Source organism: Monodon monoceros, unplaced genomic scaffold (assembly GCF_005190385.1).
Source record: "Monodon monoceros isolate NGI ecotype Baffin Bay Population unplaced genomic scaffold, NGI_Narwhal_1 Super_Scaffold_12, whole genome shotgun sequence".
NCBI classification, from domain to species: Eukaryota; Metazoa; Chordata; class Mammalia; order Artiodactyla; family Monodontidae; genus Monodon; species Monodon monoceros.
The window spans coordinates 117,390,423-117,412,295 of NW_021703768.1; the positions used below are offsets into that span (position 1 = coordinate 117,390,423).

At 40.6% G+C, this 21,873-nt stretch overlaps 1 long non-coding RNA gene across 1 annotated transcript in view; it reads right to left on the bottom strand.

The window, feature by feature from the left end:
- The window catches only part of LOC114892467, a 51,942-nt gene extending 30,253 nt beyond the window's left edge, over positions 1 to 21,689 (bottom strand). The window contains exons 1-2 of the long non-coding RNA XR_003792735.1: positions 21,624 to 21,689; positions 21,471 to 21,521 (exon numbers count right to left, since the gene is read on the bottom strand). This is a non-coding gene — a long non-coding RNA (uncharacterized LOC114892467). The remainder of the gene's footprint in view (positions 1 to 21,470; positions 21,522 to 21,623) is intronic.
- Between the last annotated feature and the right edge of the window lie 184 nt (positions 21,690 to 21,873).

Genomic DNA, 21,873 nt, shown 5'->3' on the forward strand with positions numbered 1-21,873 from the left:
TATGGTATCATTCTTGAAGTAAGAAAATGTTTCACAGCGAAGTGTTTCTGGTTAAAATTTGTTTTAGGATCATGCTAACTCATTACTTTTGTGCCAGTTCGTCTATGAATTTTAAAGTTAAAAATTATATCTAACCTAGCATTTTAGTTGTTTAACCTAGCATTTAGTTATTTAGGTTGTTCAGAAATTTAAATCCATACAATGCCAGAAATGGAAATTCTGATGGCTCTTTTTAATGTTATAAAGAAGGATCCTAACATTATAGTCTAAGTATCTATTGATGGAGAGAAATATATATCAGAAGTATCATTTAAACTTAGATAATTGTATATTTTGTTCATTTTAACAGCATCTACATATTGTTGAAAACATCTTCATTTAGACTTAAATATTCAGCAAATACTTACTGAACATCGACAGTATCCTGTCAGATAAGGTTCCTGATTTCATGGAGTTTACATTGTAGTGAAGGATAGAAGTAACAAACAATGAATAAGTTCATCTCAGATAATGGTAAATACTCTGAAGAAAATCAAACAGGGTAATATAAGGACTGGGAGAAGACATTACTTAAGATGGATGTTCAGGGAAGGCTTCTCAGAGGAGGTGACCTTAAGGTAAGACCTGAGTGACAAGGAACCAGCCAAATTATCATCTGCCTGCAGTCAAGGATGGTAAACATACACATGAATTTTTTTTTAAGATTTATTATTTATTTAATTTATTTTTGGCTGCATAGGGTCTTAGTTGTGGCATGTGGGATCTTCACTGAGGTATGCAGGATCTTTTGTTGCGGCTCACGGGCTTCTCTCTAGTTGTGCATGCGGATTTTCTCTTCTCTAGTTGTGGCGTGTGGTCTCTGTAGTTGTGGCGTTTGGGTTCCAGAGTGTGTGGACTCTGTAGTTTGTGGCATGTGGGCTCTCTAGTTAGGGTGCACGAGCTCAGTAGTTGTGGCGTGTGGGCTTAGTTGCCCCGCGGCATGTGGGATCTTAGTTCCCTGACCAGGGATCAAACCTGTGTCCCCTGCATTGTAAGGAGGATTCTCTACCATTGGACCACCAGGGAAGTCCCCCATACACATGAATTTAAGAGCTCTATAGTCTTTTTTTTTGGCTGTTCCAGGGCGACATGCGAGATCTTAGTTCCTCGACCAGGGATTGAACCCGTGTCCCCTGCAGTGGAAGCACAGAGTCCTAACCACTGGACTGCCAGGGAATTCCCAAGAGCTCTATACTCTTTAGATTGGGAACCACTGTCATATGGGAAAGATTTTTTTTTTTTTTTTTTGCGGCGGGCCTCTCACTGTTGTGGCCTCTCCCGCCATGCAGCACAGGTTCCGGACACGCAGGCCCAGTGGCCATGGCTCACGGGCCCAGCCGCTCCGCGGCATGTGGGATCTTCCCAGACCGGGGCACGAACCCGTGTCCCCTGCATCGGCAGGCGGACTCTCAACCACTGCGCCATCAGGGAAGCCCATGGAAAAGATTTTGAAGTACTGGCTTCAGACTTAGCCCTTAGCTTGGTCAGTCCAGACCATATGGGCCTGAGATATTCCTTTCCAGGCTCTAACCCATAGACTTCAGTTTTCTGTCAGTAAAATGGGGACAAGAGCCTGGATTCTAGGGTGCTGCGAGGGTTAGTTAATGCCTATAACATTCTTTAAGATCTTTAGTATATGTGCTGCCAAAGTGAGCACTCTTTAAGATCTTTAGATGAAAGACCTAGTGCTGCATAGACAGTTATTAGAGCCTCCCAAGCCCCAGGGAAAATCTCGCCCTATCAGTAACCTATATTCTCTCCTCTCCAGTCTGTAGCTGTGGAACAATGGTTCTCAAAGTTTCATGGGAATTGGACTCAAACGTTGTTATAATGTGAATTTCTGGGTTCTCTACTTGAAGTTCTTCTTTGTTTGTTTTTGTTTTTTGTTGTCGTTGTTGTTTGTCTACTTGAAGTTCTGATTCTCCCTAAGGTTCTGGGTTCTCATCTTCCTAGTTCTGTGTTCTTCTGTCCTCTTGTCCAGTGCCTCATGCTTCCCAACACTCTAGATTTTTGTCTTTGCAAATGGACCTGAGTGTGCATTTGTCCATATATACTAAGGTCAGAGACATCTTTGGTCATTTTTCCTGAGAGCAAATCACAGCAGATATTGGGGGAGGCAGGAATGTGTTTGTATCTACTTCTCAAATTAGTCACATGTTAGAAGGAGGATTTCAGGGAAACTTCCAAATAAAAGGAGGGAGAAATTGCTCACTGGTGCAAAATGGGAGATGAATACATGGAAAGTAATTAATCCTGGTTTGAGGACCAGTTCACTGCTTCTTACCTCTCTTCTTGGTGCTGAATCCCAGTATAGGAGCTGTCCAGGGCTTGATGGATCACTTCATTCATTTACTCATTCATTCATTCAACAAATATGTATGTATTAAATATCTATTATGTGTCAGGCAGTGTTTATATGTTGGAATTCAGTGTTAAATAAGACAAGATCTCTATTCTCCTGGAGTATCCATTATAGTAGGGGGACACAGAAAATAAATAAATATATAAAGATATATACATAAGACTGTTTCAGACACTGATAAGTACAATACACAAGTTAATGTGATAAAGAAGGCGGGTGACTACCTTAGATTAACATTTGAGCAGAGACCTGAATGACAAAAAGAAGTCAGCCTTGAGAATAGGGAGGAGGGGATGGAGGGGAAGCATTTCTGGCAAAGGGAATATCAGTGCAAAGGCCTTCAGGCAGGAAGGACTTCAGAATCTTTGAGAAAATGAGAAAAGGCCCACATAACTAGAGTGGAGGAGTGAGGGAGAGAAAATTTCAGGATGAGGCTGGAGAGTTTGAGGATTAGGGTTGTAGGCGACCATAATGTATACCTTGGAAGAAGTGGTGTGGATGAGGCCTTGTCCCTGGGGGTAAGAATAGTAGAGGCCAACTCAGAATTGCCAGAACAATCTTGAAAATGAAGAACTGTGTTGGTGGACTCACACTTCCCAATTTCAAAACTTAATTCAAAGGTATAGTAATCAAGACAATGTAGTACTGGCATAAGGAAAGACATATAGAATTGACAGTCCGGAAACAAACCCTCACACTTATGGTCAATTAATTTTTGATGAGGGTGCCGAGACAATTTAATGGTGAAAGAATAGTGTTTTCAACAAGCAGTGCTGAGAAAACTGGATATCTATACGCAAAAGAATAAAGTTGGACCCCTACCCCACACCATATGCAAAAATTAACTCAAAATGGATCAAAAACCTAAATGTAAGAGCTAAACCACCTCTTAGAAGAAAACATAGGTATAAATTTTCATGACCTTGGATTTGGCAATGGTTTCTTAGATATGACACCAAAAGCACAAATAACAAAATAAAAAAAGAAATTGGGCACCATCAAAATTTAAAACTTCTGTGCTTCCCTGGTGGCACAGTGGTTGAGAGTCTGCCTGCTGATGCAGGGGACACGGGTTCGTGCCCTGGTCCGGGAAGATCCCACATGCCGTGGAGCAGCTGGGCCCGTGAGCCATGGCCGCTGGGCCTGCGTGTCCGGAGCCTGTGCTCCGCAACGGGAGAGGCCACGACAGTGAGAGGCCCGCGTACCGCAAAAAAAAAAAAAAAAAAAATTTAAAACTTCTGTGCTCCAAATGATACTATCTAGAAAGTGAAAAGACAACCCACAGAATGGGAGAAATATTTGCAATCATATATCTTATAAGGGACTTTTATCTAGTTTACAACTCAATAATAAAAGGGACAAAAGCAATTATACTCCAATAAAGATGTAAAAAAAAATAATAAAAGGGACAAATAACCCAATTTAAAAATGGACAAGGGATCTAAATAAACATTTATTTAGATATATAAATGGCCAATAAGCACATGAAAAGATGCTCAACATCATTAGCCAGCAGAGAAACACAATTCAAAACCACAATGAAATACCATTGATAACCACTAGGATGGCTATAAACAACAAGTATTGGTAAGGATGTGGAGAAACTAGAACCCTCACACATCGTTGATGGGAATGTAAAATGGTACAGCAGCCCTGGAAAACAGTTTGTGTTCCTCAAAAAGTTAAACACAGGACTTCTCTGGTGGCGCAGTGTTTAAGAATCCACCTGCCAGTGCAGGGGACATGGATTTGAGCCCTGGTCCAGGAAGATCCCACATGCTGCGGAGCAACTAAGCCCGTGCGCCACAACTACTGAGCCTGCGCTCTAGAGCCCATTGGCCACAACTACTGAGCAGTGTGCCACAGCTACTGAAGCCCACGTGCCTAGAGCCCATGCTCTGCAACAAGAGAAGCCACCGCAATGAGAAGCCCGTGCACCACAACAAAGAGTAGCCCCTGCTCACTGCAACTAGAGAAAGCCTGCATGCAGCAACAAAGACCCAACGCAGCCAAAAATAAATAAATAAATAAATAAAAGTTAAACACAGAATTAATATATGACCTAGCAATTATACTCCTAGGTATATACCCAAAAGAACTGAAACCAAGCACTCAGACACTTGTACACCAATGTTCATAACAGTATTATTCACAATAGCCAAAAGGTGGAAACAACCCAAAATGACCCAACAACCCAAACTCATGAATAGATAAACAAAATGTGTTATACCCATACAGTGCAATGTTATTCAGCAATAAAATGGAACAAAGCACTGATAAATGCTACAACATTGATGAACCCTGAAAACATCATTCTAAGTAAAAGAAGTTAGTCACAAAGGACCACATGTTGTATGATTCCATTTATATGAACTATCTAGAATAGGTAAATCTATAAAGACAAAAAGGTATACAAGTGGTTGCCTAGGGCTTGGGACCTGGGGTGTTGAGAGATAATGGCTAATGGGTTTAGGATTTCTTTTTAAGGGTGATGAAAATGTTCTAAAATAGATATGATGGTTGTACAACTCTGTGAATATAACAAAAGTCACTGAAATATACACTTTGGAAGAACTGTGTGGCATGTGAATTATATTTCAATAAAGGTGTTAAAAAAATAAAAAGAATTGTAGAGCCCGATATCTAATTAGAAGAGTCACAACAGGGAAGTTGAAAGCCTCTAGGGCCTCCAAGACCAAAGGAATTACCACTGCTGGGCAAGAACTGGGGAATTCTCCAATACCAACTCTAGGAACGTACTAGCTAAGTGAACCCAAGGGAAGAATCATGGCCTTGGGAGGTTTCTCCAGGTTGTTTTCAGAGACCTGTGTTTGTTCATCTCCCATGAATATATCCATGTCCAAAGGGGATAATATGTAATGATGCAAACTAGAGCTTTGTTCCCTCTCTAGATTCTCTGCTCTTTTCAATGACATTTATTTCAGAGTCCTTAGCTCCAGCCTGGACATATCTCCTGTTCATTAATAACTATAGGATCACAGAGCTGGAAGATCATCTCATCTGAAAGATGCAGAAACTGAGGGTCCAGAGAAGGAGAGTGATCTGCATGATCACACAGCCAGTAAATGGCACAAAGGAGTATCAAATCATGGTGAAATGTCTTATGCCTAAATTCCCCATCCTGGTGACTATATCCCTAATGAATCAGCAATAGCCTAAGGAGAGAAGGGCTCAGGCCAGGGGAGGGGTGGATGGTAGGAGGAAAGTAGAAGCTTAGGTGAATGTGGAGGTGGAACAGGAGGTATATGGGAAAGTAGCAGTTGTTATTATGTTGGTTTACATTTTTTTCTCTTTAAACTTGATTTCATGTTGATCTATTCTAATTAACCAGGTGGTACTGTGGCCTAGAAGAATTGTTGGTTCTTAAAGGCCATTGAAGGGTTTAGGCTATTTTAAGAAATGGGCCAGAGCAGGAGGAAGGGAATCCGAGTATTACTGCTTTAGGGGATGTCCCTGGCTCCTTCCTGTTCATGCTGTTGAGCCCAAGTGGACCAGACGTGGCCCCTGAAAGTTTGTCTTTACCAGCTAACTTCGGAGTTTCTAAACGCCTTAATAGCTGTGCAGGTGCCTCACTCTCATCTTCCCTTTCCTAGTCTCTCTCTTTACCCAGCACAACCCATAAGTCTTATCTGGAGACTTAGACAGGGAGAAGAAGGGAAAGAAGTGCCTTTTCCCTTTCATAAACTCACATCAGAGATACCCAGAGCACAGTTCAGAGCTCTTGTTCCCATGCTTTGACTGCTGGGCTAAAGATGAGCAGTGGCTGAGTGGGAAAAGACTGAAAACCCAGCAGAGTCTCCATAGGTCATCTCCTCCATTCTTCTGCCACTGCTGGAACCGCTATACTATAGTACTGCAGCAGCTCTGAAACTTTTTGATCTCAGAACCCCTTTACACTCTGAAAACTTATTACAGACCCAAAGAGCTCTTGTTTATATATGTAGGCTTTGTCTATTGATATTTTGTCTACCAATATTTACTGTAACAGAAATTTAAACTGAGGAATTTTTAAAAATCCGTAATTTCATTGCGTAACTGTGAACACGCGTTACATATTTTTTATAATTAATTAATTAATTAATTAATTTTGGGCTGTGTTGAGTGTTCGTTGCTGTGGCGAGTGGGGTCTATTCTTTGTTGTGGTGCACGGGCTTCTCGTTGCAGTGGCTTCTCTTGTTGCGGAGCATGGGCTCTAGGCATGCTTGCTTCAGTAGTTGTGGCTCACAGACTCAGTAGTTGTGGCTTGTGGGCTCAGTAATTGTGGCTCACAAGCTCTAGAGCGCAGTCTCAGTAGTTGTGGCACATGGGCTTAGTTGCTCCGCAGCATGTGGGATCTTCCCAAACCAGGGCTCGAACCCATGTCCCCTGCATTGGCAGGAGGATTCTTAACCACTGTGCCACCAGGCAAGTCCATGATCTTTTAAAACAAAAATAATTTAATGAGAAGAGTGGAAGTTTTTTCTTTCTTTTTTTTTTTTTTTTTGCGGTACGCGGGCCTCTCACTGTTGTGGCCTCTCCTGTTGCGGAGCACAGGCTCCGGACGTGCAGGCTCAGCGGCCATGGCTCACTGGCCCAGCCGCTCCGTGGCATGTGGGATCTTCCCAGACCAGGGCATGAACCCGTGTCCCCTGCATCGGCAGGCGGACTCTCAACCACTGCGCCACCAGGGAAGCCCCAAGGGTGGAATCTTTAATGTCTGGCTTAATAAAAGATGGATGGATTCTCCTATCTGCTTCCACATTCAGTCAATCGCAATATAGTATTTTGGTTGAATAACATGAAGCAAATCTGGACTCACACAGATATGTAGTTGGAAAAGGGAAAAATATTTTAATGGCTTGTCCAGATAATTGTGGTTATTCCCTTTAATACCACACCAAAATTAAACGACTGTTAATTTTGTAAAGGTTGAAAACATAACTATAAACTTTTCATATTCTGTTACATTAAAATTCATTGGTCTATCTTTGGATGGTTGTTTTACTCGTATATGGGTTTGTAACATCAGCCATTGGTCACTTGGGAAATATTGGTCCACTGAGTTATGTAGGTCTTGCAAATACTGACACATTTAATTATATAATATCGAAAACCACATTTGTTAATATTATCACTACCTCAGGACTTCCCTGGTGGTCCAGTGGTTAAGACTCCACACTCCCAATGCAGAGGGCCCGAGTTCTATCCCCGGTCAGGGAACTAGATCCTGCATGCCGCAACTAAGAGTTCGCATGCTGCAACTAAAAGATCCTGCACGCAGCAACGAAGGTCCCACATGCGGTAACTAAGACCCGACGCAGCCAAATAAATAAATAAATATTTTAAAAAGTATTATCACTATCTCTTCAGAAAAGTCTTTTAAGTTTTGGGAAACTGTAAACCAATGGTAGTGGGTACAATTTTGCAAAATCCTCATTTTTGCCCCAAAGCCTGAATTTTATAACTGGAAACAAATACTGTCAGCTGTTTCCCTTCAGATGGCAGGCTCCAGAAAATGTCTGCCAAATACACAAGTCTGAATTGCCAAAACTTATCTGTCAGTCACACTTTTCATGTAAAAATGGTATTCCATGAAAAAGTTGTTAGTTCAGCTTTGCAACTGGAAAGTTCAGCTTTGCTGCCTAAGTGTTTTTCCTTGAGACAATCATGTACTTGAGGCAAGCAATGTATAGCAGAAGTGCTTTATGTATACTTCCCATTTCCTCACACAGAATATTTAAAATATATGTACTCAAGTGTTGAGTTTTGTTTTCTGTTTTTAATATTTATTTATTTGGCTGCACTGGGTCTTAGTTGTGGCACATGGATCTTCGTTGCTATGTGCAGGATCTTCGTTGAGGCATGCAGGATCCTTAAGTTGTGGCACGCAGGATCCTTCAGCTGCGGCATGCGGGCTCTTAGTTGTGGCATGCACGTGGGATCTAGTTCTCTGACCAGAGATCGAACCTGGGCCCCCTGCATTTAGAACGTGGTGTGTTAACCACTGGACCACCATGGAAGTCCCAAGCGTTGAGTTTTAATAAAATTAATTTTACCTGCTCCATTAAGGATATTCGTATTAAATTTGGCTTTTTTTCCCCTTTGCATGCTGAGTGGAGAAGACTCCATTAACTACTAGTACAGTTTGATACCATTGCCTTGAATCGTGCTGAGGCACCAGCAATTTTTACCCACCATTGCTTTTTTTTTTTTTTTTTTTTTTTTGCTGCCCCGGGTCTTAGTTGCAGCATGTGGGATCTAGTTCCCTGACCGGGGATGAAACCTGGGCCCCCTGCATTGGGAGCATGGAGTTTTAAGCACTGGACCACCAGGGAAATCTCTACCCACCATTGCTTTCATACTATCAAAAAGTCAACACAGTGAAGAGTTGTATCTTAGAATTATAATGAAAACAGTTTTGATTCCACAGCCCTGAAAAGGCCTTGGGGCCTCCAGGAGTCTATAAACCATACTATGAGAACTGTGGCAATATATGTGTGTGTATGTGCGTGTATATTAAAATATATGTAAAATAGTTCTCCCCTAAGTTCACATTTCTCTGAGTTAAATATAATTCTCTATATCTGACCTTAAGAAGTACATTCTAGGGCTTCGCTGGTGGCACAGTGGTTGAGAGTCCGCCTGCCGATGCAGGGGACACGGGTTCGTGCCCTGGTCTGGGAAGATCCCACATGCCACGGAGCGGCTGGGCCCGTGAGCCATGGGTGCTGAGCCTGGGCGTCCGGAGCCTGTGCTCCACAACGAGAGACGCCACAGCAGTGAGAGGCCCAAGTACCGCAAAAAAAAAAGTACATTCTAAATTTTAATGAATTTGCTTTTTCCTCCCAATTTTAATTTATTGGACAAGTAACATTACAGCAATAGAGCTATTTTAAAATTTAAGAAAATCATCTACCAACTTCTTAGTTTAAAGGTAATAATGGCGGGTGCTTTTGGAAATCTATTATTGCAAAAGTGTTATATGCTCATTGTAAACAAATTCAAACAATAAGTGTACAAATAAAATATTTTTACTCAAAAACAGAAATAATTGCATATATTTTTTTGCTCAGCAGTTTACCATGAACATTTTACTTAGAGTTTTCATTCATTCTTTTTAACAAGTGTATACCAGGTCGTTTTATAGCTGTACTGCAACTTAGCCACTTTCTTATTGACGGACAAGCAAGGTTTCAATGAATTTCCTTGTACAAATATTTTTGAGCTCACGTGTGAGTGTCTCTGGGCACTATTCCCCCAGAATTGGAAGTGGATTTGCTAATCAAAGGGTATGCACATTTAAAAATTTGAAGGCTGGGCTTCCCTGGTGGCACAGTGGTTAAGAATCTGCCTGCCAATGCAGGGGACACAGGTTCAAGCCCTGGTCCGGGAAGATCCCACGTGCTGTGGAGCAACTAAGCCCGCATGCCATACAACTACTGAAGCCTGTGCTCCTAGAACCCGTGCTCTGCAACAAGAGAAGCCATCACAATGAGAAGCCCGTGCACCACAACGAAGAGTAGCCCCTGCTCGCGGCAACCAGAGAAAAAGCCTGTGTGAAGCAACGAAGACCCAACGCAGCCAAAAATAAATAAATAAATAAAATAGAATAAATTTATTCTTTAAAAAAATTTTTTTAAAATTTGAAGGCACCTCCAAACTGATTTCCCTAAAGACTGTATCAATTTTCACTCCTGCTAAAGGTATATGAGAGAGCAACATGGGACTTGTTTAGTGTAACTGCTGGGCAGGAGATGATCAGGGACTGAATAGTGGTCTCACCATTGCTCTTGGGTTTTTTAATATTTCTGAATCCTTTGGTCACTCTCCAGGAATCCTAGTATTCCTCTAAAATCTCTAGTAGATAGAGCAATATTGCTGCTTTCTTAAGACTCTCTATTACAGCTCAGTCTCAGATAAAAAAGCTGCCAGCTTATGGGCAGAGGCATTGGGACAGTCTAGGGCTTTAGCCAAACCCCAGAGGCCACTGACAGGCTTGCCCATTTCTCAGACATTTGTCCTACATAATTCTTGTACTGGTGAAGGAATCTTCTTCAACTGACAAACCTTTTGCATCCACTAGATCTCTGCTGGAAAAGTCCAACCCTGGCTGTTTTTTTCTTCCTTGTCACCAGTGGTGCCAATGCCAGGATTTAAGAAGGCCCTCTAGGTGAGAAGTTTCAAGGTAGAGTCCTGACCACAATTTTCCTTACAGCTTCTGTGAACTTGTACCAGACTCATGTCTCAACTAGACTATCTATGGGTATACTTTCGGGGCCATAGTAGACACCATGCCACTTCTTTGGGGCAGAACATCTGGGAGGTGGCACTGTTACCTGACCTGAAGGTGAATGCCATGCTGTGTCTCCTGATTTATGAGCCTGCCTTGATGAGCAAGGGGTGTAGTAAACTGAATTGAGTTCAAACACTCCACTAGAGTCTCCAAGATCAGCCTTCAGAATGACTCAGTTCTCACATATAAGCCAAAATTCCTCCCCGAGCTGGAATCCTGGGCTTGTTCGCTCCTGACTTTGGTAAACAATGATGTACTTCTGATTCTTACAGGAAACATCGGAGGGTTAGATAGACAGGGTCATAGAGGAACCTCAGAGATTTTCCAGCAAGGTATTGACCCTAATGCCCATTCCTCCAGTTCCTCCTTTATTAAAAGGAGGGAATGTTTATTTTTTTATAAATTTATTTATTTTTGGCTGCACTGGGTCTTTGTTGCTGCGCGCGGGCTTTCTCTAGTTGCGGCGAGCAGGGGCTACTCTTCGTTGCGGTGCGCGGGCTTCTCATTGCAGTGTCTTCTCTTGTTGTGGAGCACAGGCTCTAGGCACGTGGGCTTCAGTAGTTGCAGCACGCAGGCTCAGTAGTTGTTGCTCACGGGCTCTAGAGTGCAGGCTCAGTAGCTGTGACGCACAGGCTTTGTTGCTCCGCGGCATGTGGGATCTTCCCAGACCGCGGCTCGAACCCGTGTTCGCTGCATTGGCAGGCGGATTCTTAACCACTGCGCCACCAGGGAAGACCCGGGAGTGTTTATTAGAAAGACTAAAGGACTCCTTAAGAGCCCTTCTGATTCAAAAGTGATTTACTACGTGCCAGACCACCATGACCTGCAAGATAAGCTGATTCTTGCTGTGGGGTTTACTATTTAACTGTTCTCCCATCAGTTTCCAAACCATGAGATTCCATTCCAGCCGTGGGACCTTCTAAAGTCTATGGCAGAATGCCGTGGTACCAGTCAAGAAGAGCTTCTACAAAAGATGGGTGTGGCTGCCCAAGTCGTAGGGCACAAGAGGACGTTTGGAGTGGTTAGCCTCAGGTTTCCCAAGTGTGGAATAGGATAGGTGGGGGCTTCATTGCGATGCACATGATAGGGTTCTGTGTTTCTCCAAGGGATCTACTGATTGCAGGCTCTTCGAACCCTCTTCTTGTCAAAGTGCTCGTACAACTGTGACCAGTGCATCTGGGCTGAACCCTTATATACTTACTGGTACTTATTCCTCAGTGTGATTCTTGACCTTCCCTTTTAATTAGTACTGAGGGATGGCGGGAAGCTCATAGAATTGCTGCTAGTACTCATATTTTCAGTATGCATCTTTCAGTGGAGGCAATACCCAAAATATATTCACCAAAGATTCACCTGGGGGGAAAGTGACTTCACCTTCATTGCTAACCACATGACCTTTCTGCATAGAGATGTTTCTTTTTGTGGAAAGCAAAGCTACAACTTGACATCTTTTAAAAATTTGTTTCCAGTTACAGTAAAAACATTTGTTCCTTTTTTTAAAATTTTATTTATTTATGTATTTATTTTTGGCTGTGCTGGTTCGTCCTTGCAGCGCGTGGGCTCTAGAGCACGCGGGCTCAGTAGTTGGGGCACGCAGGCATAGTTGCGGTATGTGGGATCTAAGTTCCGCGACCAGGGATTGAACTCGGGCCTCCTGCACTGGGAGTGTGGAGTCCCAACCACTGGACCACCAGGGAAGTCCCCCTTTATCTGTTTCTGTTCAGTATGTTCCTCTTGAGAGTTTCTTGCGGACTTACCATGTAATGTTCTATATTGGCTAAGTTCCCCCCATTGCTGTTTGAAACCAAACACATAGGGTGAAATCATCATCATCTTCTTTATCTGAAAAATAATTGTTCCTGCTTAATTTTTCTAACACTGCCGATAAATACCCCATTTGATCAGTTCCCTGATTTTATACATAAAGTGATTTTTTCTTACAAACTATATTAAATTTATTTTCCTTATCACCAGAGTACTATACTATGTATAGAAAAACTGAAAACATAAATAAATAAAATAAATAAAAACACCCATTATCCCACCATCCACAGATAATCTCTCTGTCTGGTGTATGTCATTTTGATGTTTGGGAATATTCTATCCATTCTAGTGTATTGGGAATACTATATATGCTTTGTTTTATAATTTTATCTTTTATTTAATATAATGTGAACTTCATTTTTAATAACTATAGAATCAAATTGTATACCAAAATCGAGTTAACATAAATTAATTCCTGTTAGATATTTAGGTTGTATTGATTTTTTTTTTACTATATGATATTTTGTGCCATGTCTAATTAACTCTTAAAGATAAATTCTTAGAAGTCCAAGAAATAAACATTTTTTAAAATGAACTTCTATAAGAGTAGATCTTAGAAGTTCTCATCACAATAAAAAAAACTAACTGAGGTGACATATGTTAACTAAATTTACTGTGGTTAATCATTTTGCAATATATACATGTATCAAATCATTATGTTGTATACCTTAAACTAATACAATTAGTGTCAATAATTATATGTCAATTATATCTCAATAAAACTGGAACAATAAAAATAAAATAAATAAATGTAAGAATAAAAATAAAATAATTAAAATAAAAACTTTAAATTTTGGAATAGTTTTAGATTTAAAGAAAAGTTGCAAAGATAGTACAGAGTTCCTAAATAGCCCATCCCCAGTTTCCTCTGTAACTAACATCTTAACATTAGTATGATACATTTGTCACAATTAATGAGCCAACACTGATACATTATTATTAGCTAGTGATACATTATTATTAACTAAGGTCCATACTTTATTCAGATTTCCTTCATGTTTACCTCATGTCCTTTTCCTGTTCCAGAATCCCATTCACGATATCATATTACATTTAGTCATCATGTCTCCTTAGGCTCCTCTTGACTATGACAGTTCTCATACTGCTTGCATATATCAAGGGTACATACTATTAACATGATTTATCACTGTTGATGTTAATCTTGACACCTGTCTGAGGTAGTGTTTGTCAGGTTTCTCCACTATAAAGTTACCCTTCCCCCTCCCTTTTCCATGCTGTACTCTCTGGAAGGATGTCACTAAGCACAACCTACACTTAAGGAAAAGGGAGTTACGCTTCACCTCCTTGAGGGCAAAGTATCTACATAAATTTGGAATTCTTGTGCATGGAAGACTTATCTATTCTCTCCATTCATTTATTTATTCAATCATTTACTTATATACATATGAACTCATGGATATTTATTTTATACTTTGGGTTATAATCCAATACTAATTATTTGCTCAAATTGTCCCAGCTTTGGCCATTGGGAGCTCTTTCAGTTAGCTCCTGTATCTCTCTGAGATACCCTCATTATTTTGTGTATGTGTGTATGTTTAGTACTTTCTTACTTTCTGGCACTATAAGATGATCCAGGCTCATCTTGTACAATATATTTACTGCCCCAGTCCTAGAATCAGTCATTTCTCTAAGCAGCCATGGTTCCTTTTATTGAAGAACGATATTAAAAACCAGGAGTATAAGGTGTGCATGTTGCTACTGGAATGTCATTTCTAGCTGACAGAGCAAAAAAAAATATGCGTATACTAACTTGTGTATATATACATACCTATACATATTTCTACATATATTCACTTGTAACTATAGTAAACTAAATATGAGTTCATACTCATGTTTCCAGCTCTAACCCATCACCACACAGATCATTCTAGCCTATTCCCCTTGCTCATCTGTAGCCTCCCACTCTAACAGTGAGAAAGTAGGCTCCCACAATCTGTCATCCATTTACATAATTGTTCAGTTCCAGTACACATACATAGTGGTTTCAGAACTGTTAATGCATAATCTCCATGGGAAACAACTTGATCAAGCATAGTACAGCGCTTATGTGCTGTTCCTTTTGTCTTTAGTCTTAGAGCCACCACTCATTTCCAAAGTTACGTAGGTCAGTATATTTTTCCTTCACTTCCTTCAGTGAGGTTGTTTCACACATTTTTTTTAAAAAATAAACTTATTTATTTATTTATTTTTGGCTGCATTGGGTCTTCATTGCTGCGCACGGGCTTTCTCTAGTTGCGGCAAGCGGGGGCTACTCTTCGTTGCGGTGCGTGGGCTTCTCATTGTGGTAGCTTCTCTTGTTGTGGAGCATGGGCTCTAGGCGCGCAGGCTTCAGTAGTTGTGGCTTGCAGGCTCTAGAGCTCAGGCTCAGTAGTTGTGGTGCATGGGCTTAGTTGCTCCACGGCATGTGGGATCTTCTCAGACCAGGGCTTGAACCTGTGTCCCCTGCATTGGCAGGCAGATTCTTAACCAATGTGCCACCAGGGAAGTCCTGTTTTGCACATTTGTGATACAATTAGATTCTTTTGCCATAGTCTGCATTCCATTCTGGGATCCTCTGGACTACTAAATGATTAAAAAATTTTTTTTTCATACGTTAAATTTCACTCTTTGTACTGTAAAGTTCTATAGGTTTGACGAATGAATAGTGTCATGTATCTACTATTACAGTATCATACAGAATACAATATCATACAGAACTTTACCACCCCCAAAAATCCTCTGTGCTTCACCTATTCAACTCTTCCCCCACCTCAACCCCTGGCACATTGATCTGTTTACTATCTCCATAGTTTTGCCTTTTCCAGAATGTCATATAAATAGAATCATACAATATATGGCCTTTTCAAACTGGCTTCTTTCACTTCACAATATGCATTTAAAATTCATCTTTGTCTGTGCATGGTTTGACAGCTCATTCCTTTTTATAGTATTCCATTGTATGGCTGTACCACACTTTGTTTACCCATTCATTTATTGAAGGACACCATGGTTGCTTCCAGAAGCAATGATTATGAAGAAAGCTGCTATAAACTTCCCCATGCAGGATTTTATGTGGATATAAGTTTTCAAATCAATGGGTAAATATTTAGAAGTGCAATTGTGCATTGTACGGTAAGACCATGTTTAGCATAGTAAGAACCTTCCAAACTCTTTTCCAGAATAGCTGTACCATTTTGCATTCTCATCAGCAATGAATGAGAGCTGCTGTTGTTTTGCATCCTCACCAGCAATTGGTACTGTCAGTTTGTTGGATTTTAGCCATTCTAATAGGAGGAAATAAAAATTTAAAGAAGGGATCTTGATACATAATACCACATTTCCCTTCAGAAAGTTTGTATTGATTTCTCTAGAGTAACTTTTGTTCCTAACTCTACTGTTCCCCACATTTCATCAGGCATCAAGTCATGCTGATTCTTATGCTTGCTGACAGTTCCATTCTCTCATTTTGATAGCCACTCCCCTGACTCAGGCTTTCATTACCTCACACCTGGCCTAAGCACAACAGCAAGACTGCTTGTTTCCTAGACTCCAGTACCTCCTTGTTCCATATCCCAACTCATACAATGCAGCCCAAACAAAACAAAACAAAAAGTTGTAATCTCCCTTTGACAATTTTTATCTTGGTAACTTTGCTTTTCAGTAACTACGAACCGAAATTTAAAGCCCTCAGTCCAGTATTCAACATTTCTTTAACCAAATTTCTCTTTAATCCTCTTTCTGATTTCTCTGCACTGACCAAGTTATTCTTTTAACCATTCCTTTCCATTTGGAAGGCTTTACCTCTTCTATTTCCCTCAGTTAGTTCCTAGTTCAAAATGATAATAATCAAAACTTTTTCCTAACAGACCTACTAGAGAATGGACTTGAGGATATGGGGAGGGGGAAGGGTAAGCTGTGACAAAGCGAGAGAGAGGCATGGACATATATACACTACCAAACGTAAGGTAGATAGCTAGTGGGAAGCAGCTGCATAGCACAGGGAGATCAGCTCGGTGCTTTGTGACCGCCTGGAGGGGTGGGATAGGGAGGGTGGGAGGGAGGGAGACGCAAGAGGGAAGAGATATGGGAACATATGTATAACTGATTCACTTTGTTATAAAGCAGAAACTAACACACCATTGTAAAGCAATTATACTCCAATAAAGATGTAAAAAAAAAGCTTTTTCCTAAATAAACTTACTCTATTTTGATTTCTCTATTACTTTCTACCTACTCAATACTGCAAAATAGTTTATTATAGTGTCTTGAATTTGTCTTTCTGTTAAGACTGTTCTCTATTATCCCCACGTGCGTTTTATCTACCTAATCATCAGTCAATAAGTATATGCATCAGTGTAACTGAAAAGAAGTACATTATCTTCTGCTTCTTTTATGTTTTCTCTAAAGACTTGGCAAAGTGCCATGCACACAACAGGAATTAAATAAATGTTGGTTGAATGTACATGTGAAAAAATTGCAAAACTAATTTGAAATATTTGAAAAAACTTTTATTACACATAAAGTATATGTTCACTGTGGAAAAGTAAAAAAGAAAAGCCTAGAAAATATAAATATTCAAAAAAGAAAAAAAAGAATTTTATAAATCTCCGTACAAATCTATTACCCCAAAGATAATTACTATTAACATCTTGGTTTTACATGTAACCTACCATACTTTTTCCATACATGTATGATATTTGATTTAAAGTGATGACTATGTTTTGTGGTATGGAATGTCTCTTAAGTTATGTACCTTTAAAGTGTACCTCAAAAGGTCAACTGGACACACAAACTTTCTTGGTCAAGGAGCACAGCATCATGCACAGAAGTATACTAGTCACTTGAAGTAGATTTGGTATTTCTGATTCTCAACTCAGAGACCCTCCCACCAAATCCTACTACTTCCTCTCAACCCTATTGCATATTCTCCTTGACATGCTGTCCTCTGTTAAACAATTCAAGGATTAAGGAATCCTGATAGAACCCCAAGGAAGAAAATGAATATGGGTATTAATTGTTCTCTCCTCTCTCCATTGTTGAGAACCTGAGTGATTCTACTACAAGAGGTATTTATATACTTGTTAGTTTTAGAAGTTTTATATATATATATATATATATATACACACTTTTCCCATTTTCAGGTAGGCTCAGTAAATTTTCTGAATAATTTGGTATAATTTTCTTAGGCTATGTGGTGGGGTAGTCCAGCTGCAGGCATAGCTCCTTGTTTTTTAAAACATGCCCACTTCCTACATCTTGCAGTTATATTCAAGTATAGCTCAAATAAGTGGTAGCCTTCAGCCTGGTTGCAATTTTATGGTTTTTCAATTGAACTAAGTTGTGCCCAGAACTTCCTGGAGGATAGAGAGTAGGTTTATTATAGGAAACAATAGTTTCCTATCCAGTTTATAGTACTGGATAAATAAATTATAGTATGCCTGGTTAACAGAATACTATGAAGCAGTAAACAAGAATTACAGAGCTCTTTACATACTGACATGGAATATCTCTACAATATATCAGGTGAAAAAAGCAAGATACAGAAGTGTGTATAGTATGCTGCCATTTGTGTTAAAAAAGTAGACAGGTACGAAATTGCTTATATATGTATAAACATTCCTAGAAGGAGACTTAGAAACCTGATAACATGGTTTGCTTATGAGGGGATCTGGGTGTTCAGTGGACAAAGTAAAAGGACTACTTTCATCGTATTTTTAAAATTCTTTTTGAAATGTGAACCATGTGAATATATTAACTATTCAGATTTTTTAATGTGAAATTACATGGTCTAAGAAACTAACAATATAGTTGGAGAAACCAGGAGATAAGTTTTAAATTAAATGTTTCCAACTGTTACAAAAGAGAGAGAGATCAAATTTGGTAGCAGTCAGGGATAATTTACCTAGAGTCCTAATTAGCAGGTTTATAAAGATATAATGGTTGAAGTATTATATCAGTTTACCTGATTGATGAAATTCCTCTACCTTTGAGGGTACCATGGAATCAAAGTGATACAGTGGGAAGAGCATGGGTTTTGGGATCAGGCAGAAATAAATTCAAATCCTAGCCTTTTAATATACTGGCCTTATATATTTGGGCAAGTTATATAACCTTTTTGGAGTTTCAATTTCCTTATCTGTAAAATGGGTGAATTCTTTTTTTTTTCTTTCTTTTTTTTTTTTTTTTGGTACGCGGGCCTCTTACTGTTGTGGCCTCTCCCGTTGCGGAGCACAGCCTCCGGACGTGCAGGCTCAGGGGCCATGGCTCACGGGCCCAGCCGCTCCACGGCATGTAGGATCTTCGTGGACCGGGGCACAAACCTGCGTCCCCTGCATCGGCAGGCGGACTCTCAACCACTGAGCCACCAGGGAAGCCCTGGGTGAAATCTTGATAGGGTTATTATAAAGGTTAAATGACATAACATCCAAGTGCAACAAATTTGTTGGTTTACTTATCCTTCTTTCCTTATATACATGGGCTGAACTGAGATGGACTGACATGCAGAAATTAAATGTCTTGAGAAAATGCAGGTTGCATGTAAAAGAACTACATGTAGCTAAAGTCCCTGTATCTACAATTTAGTTGTCAATCTCATATTTCTTATGAGGAATAAAGCCTTTTATTACCTCAAAGTTAAAAAAATCCTTGGACTATACAGTTTCCCTTTTTCCTTCCCTGTCTGAAAGATGATCAAAAGGAAGAGAGTGCTTTGAAACATGTTAAATTAGACCCTAATAAATATTCCCACTGGTTTTCTGTGGGAAAATATTTTATTCTAATGTTAATTTCCAACAAATATACTTTTAAGAGGGATTTTGTGCTCCACTACTTATTCAGCCTTTGAAAAATCAGTGTATTACTTTTCTTTCAGTAGTAAATACCATCTTAATATATATCAAAACCAAGGTTACCCACTAAATCACATTAGTACTTATTGATATTTTACACTGAATACATTGAGTATGACTTTATATATTCATCAAATGTATTACCTGATATTTCTCAATTAGTTTTCACATTTGTAAAACCACATGAATGTGGCATATATGGAAATATTAATTTATATTTAATATACAATCTATATAGCAGTCACCAAAATCTAGGAGATTGAGAGTTCCTAACTCCAATACTGACTGTCAAACTACTGAAAACAAGTGTCTTAGGTAAAGGTCCTGGTGAAACAAAGATCACTGCTTGATCATTATACTCACAGTTATACTCAGGGTTGGTTGCTAGGGACTGAGTAGAGAGTGTATTTTTCTCTCTCAAATATACTGGGGGAAATGTATATATCCAGATTTCCTTTCTCTGTCCTTGAGATTCACGTAATGAATTTACAGAGTTTGTTCAGGTAGCTGCATCAGAAATTATTTTTGTGATAGTGGTAGAAATGACAAGCAGTTCCTTTGTAATGTTGCACCAGTCAATACCTGTTTTTGCCTAAGGATGTAGCCATACCAATTCTGGATAATCCAGCTCTGAAGTGGGTTGGGCAGTGCTGGGTTTCTTTTGTTGGCGCTATTAGTTTGAGTTGTGACCTAGTCACACATGCCTACTGAAGATATGAGCTAATTAAGTTCCACAAATTCTAACTAAAGCCAGTGTTCATGGCATTTACATCAAAATAGTTTTCTAGAAAAGGTACTTTCCCCACATTTTCTACAATGTATTATCTAGAAAGAACATTTACCTAAAATGTTCTTCTCATAGAAAACTGTCTCTTTTTGACATGTGAAATGCCAAAATGGGCATTTACCAAGCCAAAAAAATGTTCACAATCTTCGAATTGCTCTTTAAATAAATGCTTGGCAGAATCGATTTTTAAAGTCATTTTAAAAATCATTTTTTGTAGAATTTTCAGATTCCAGTTCAAGGGAGGTGAAATATTAAAAATTACACAATCAAGATATACAAGGCCCTTTGTTAAAGTTGCAAGAGAGTAGACAATGCCAAAGCTTTTGCTTTTAGCCAATCTTTCTTGGCTAAACTCGTATGGACATTCTCAGGGTCAAAGAACATTTGCCATACAAACTTCCCCAAATGCCTTTCTTGCGATCTTTGATCACAGGATTAGTTAGAGCATTAGTTCTTTTAAAGCCCTCTTTATTGACAAAGGCGATAGAGAGATAGAGCTAACAGAGGTACAGAGATCTCCTCTGAGGGGGGAAGACGCCCTTAGCTAGCCTTGTTTTGCATCACAGAGACAATTAGTGTGGCTGGCAGGAGCCAGGGGGCAGGTGGAGGACTCCTGAAGGAAGAGTAACTAAAAAAAGTTAGTCTTTGCTGTAAGTTTGGCACTTTGCTAAGCGCCTGACGTTATTACCAATTTATTCATAACAACAACTCAATGAGGGAGGTATTAATATTAGCCCCATTTTACAGACGGGCGAACTGAAAGTCACAGAGACTAAACAACTAACGCCCGGAGGTCACACAGTAAGTAAGTGGCGGCACCAGAACTCGAAATTGCTCCAGATCATGCACTCTTAACCACTGCATTCAGCCCCGCGGTGTGATTCCGCGCGCTGTCCACGGCCTTCCCACCCTCCTTCGTGGGACAGTTCCCGGTACTGAGGCATGGCGCTGTCCAGCCCTCAGGCCCGCCGCCTTCCACAGGCAAGAGAACGCGGCCCCGAGGGGCGACCCCGCCCGCAGGTTGTAGAACTGCCGCGCCCAGCCACGTCCTGGCACGCGGGCTGGCCGAATCGCCACCGGGCGGTCATCCTCAACAGTTCTCTGGTTCCCTCAGCTCGTGTGGCTAGGCTCCTCTCGGAAAGGCGGGAGGCACTCAGCCGTAACGACCCCGCTCGATCGTCTCTCCCAGCCCCCTACTCCCGCCCAAAGAGCCAGAAGCAGAGTTTACACAGCCTCCCCTGTCCCAGAGGCGGTGACCTCTCTAGTGACTGACACGCCGCTCCTCCAACCAGGGACGGGCAGGAAGGTGGAGCCTACCTGAGACTGACAGCTTCTTCCCTCCAATCCGCGTGCAGCAACTCTCCGCGCCTGGCAGAGAGCGACAGGTGGGGACTGCGTTACCTCCGCGCCTCTTGCACCACTGACGTAAGAGCCTCACTAAGCGCTGGGTGAATTCACTCCAAATCTCACCGATTCTTGCAGGTCGTCACCTCGGCCGTCATTTTAATCAAGTGTGGAAATTCCCCAACCCTTTCCCGTCACCTCAGATGGGGGCGGGATGAATGGTACACTTACCGGCCAATTGTACCACGCGACGTCCTGTGACAAAGTGACCGACATTTTCTGTCGCCAATGAAGTTTTCCATTGTCAGGGGTCACTATGACTGACCACAAGGCCAACTAATCCACTTTAAGGTCGTGACGCGATAGTCAGCGAGAC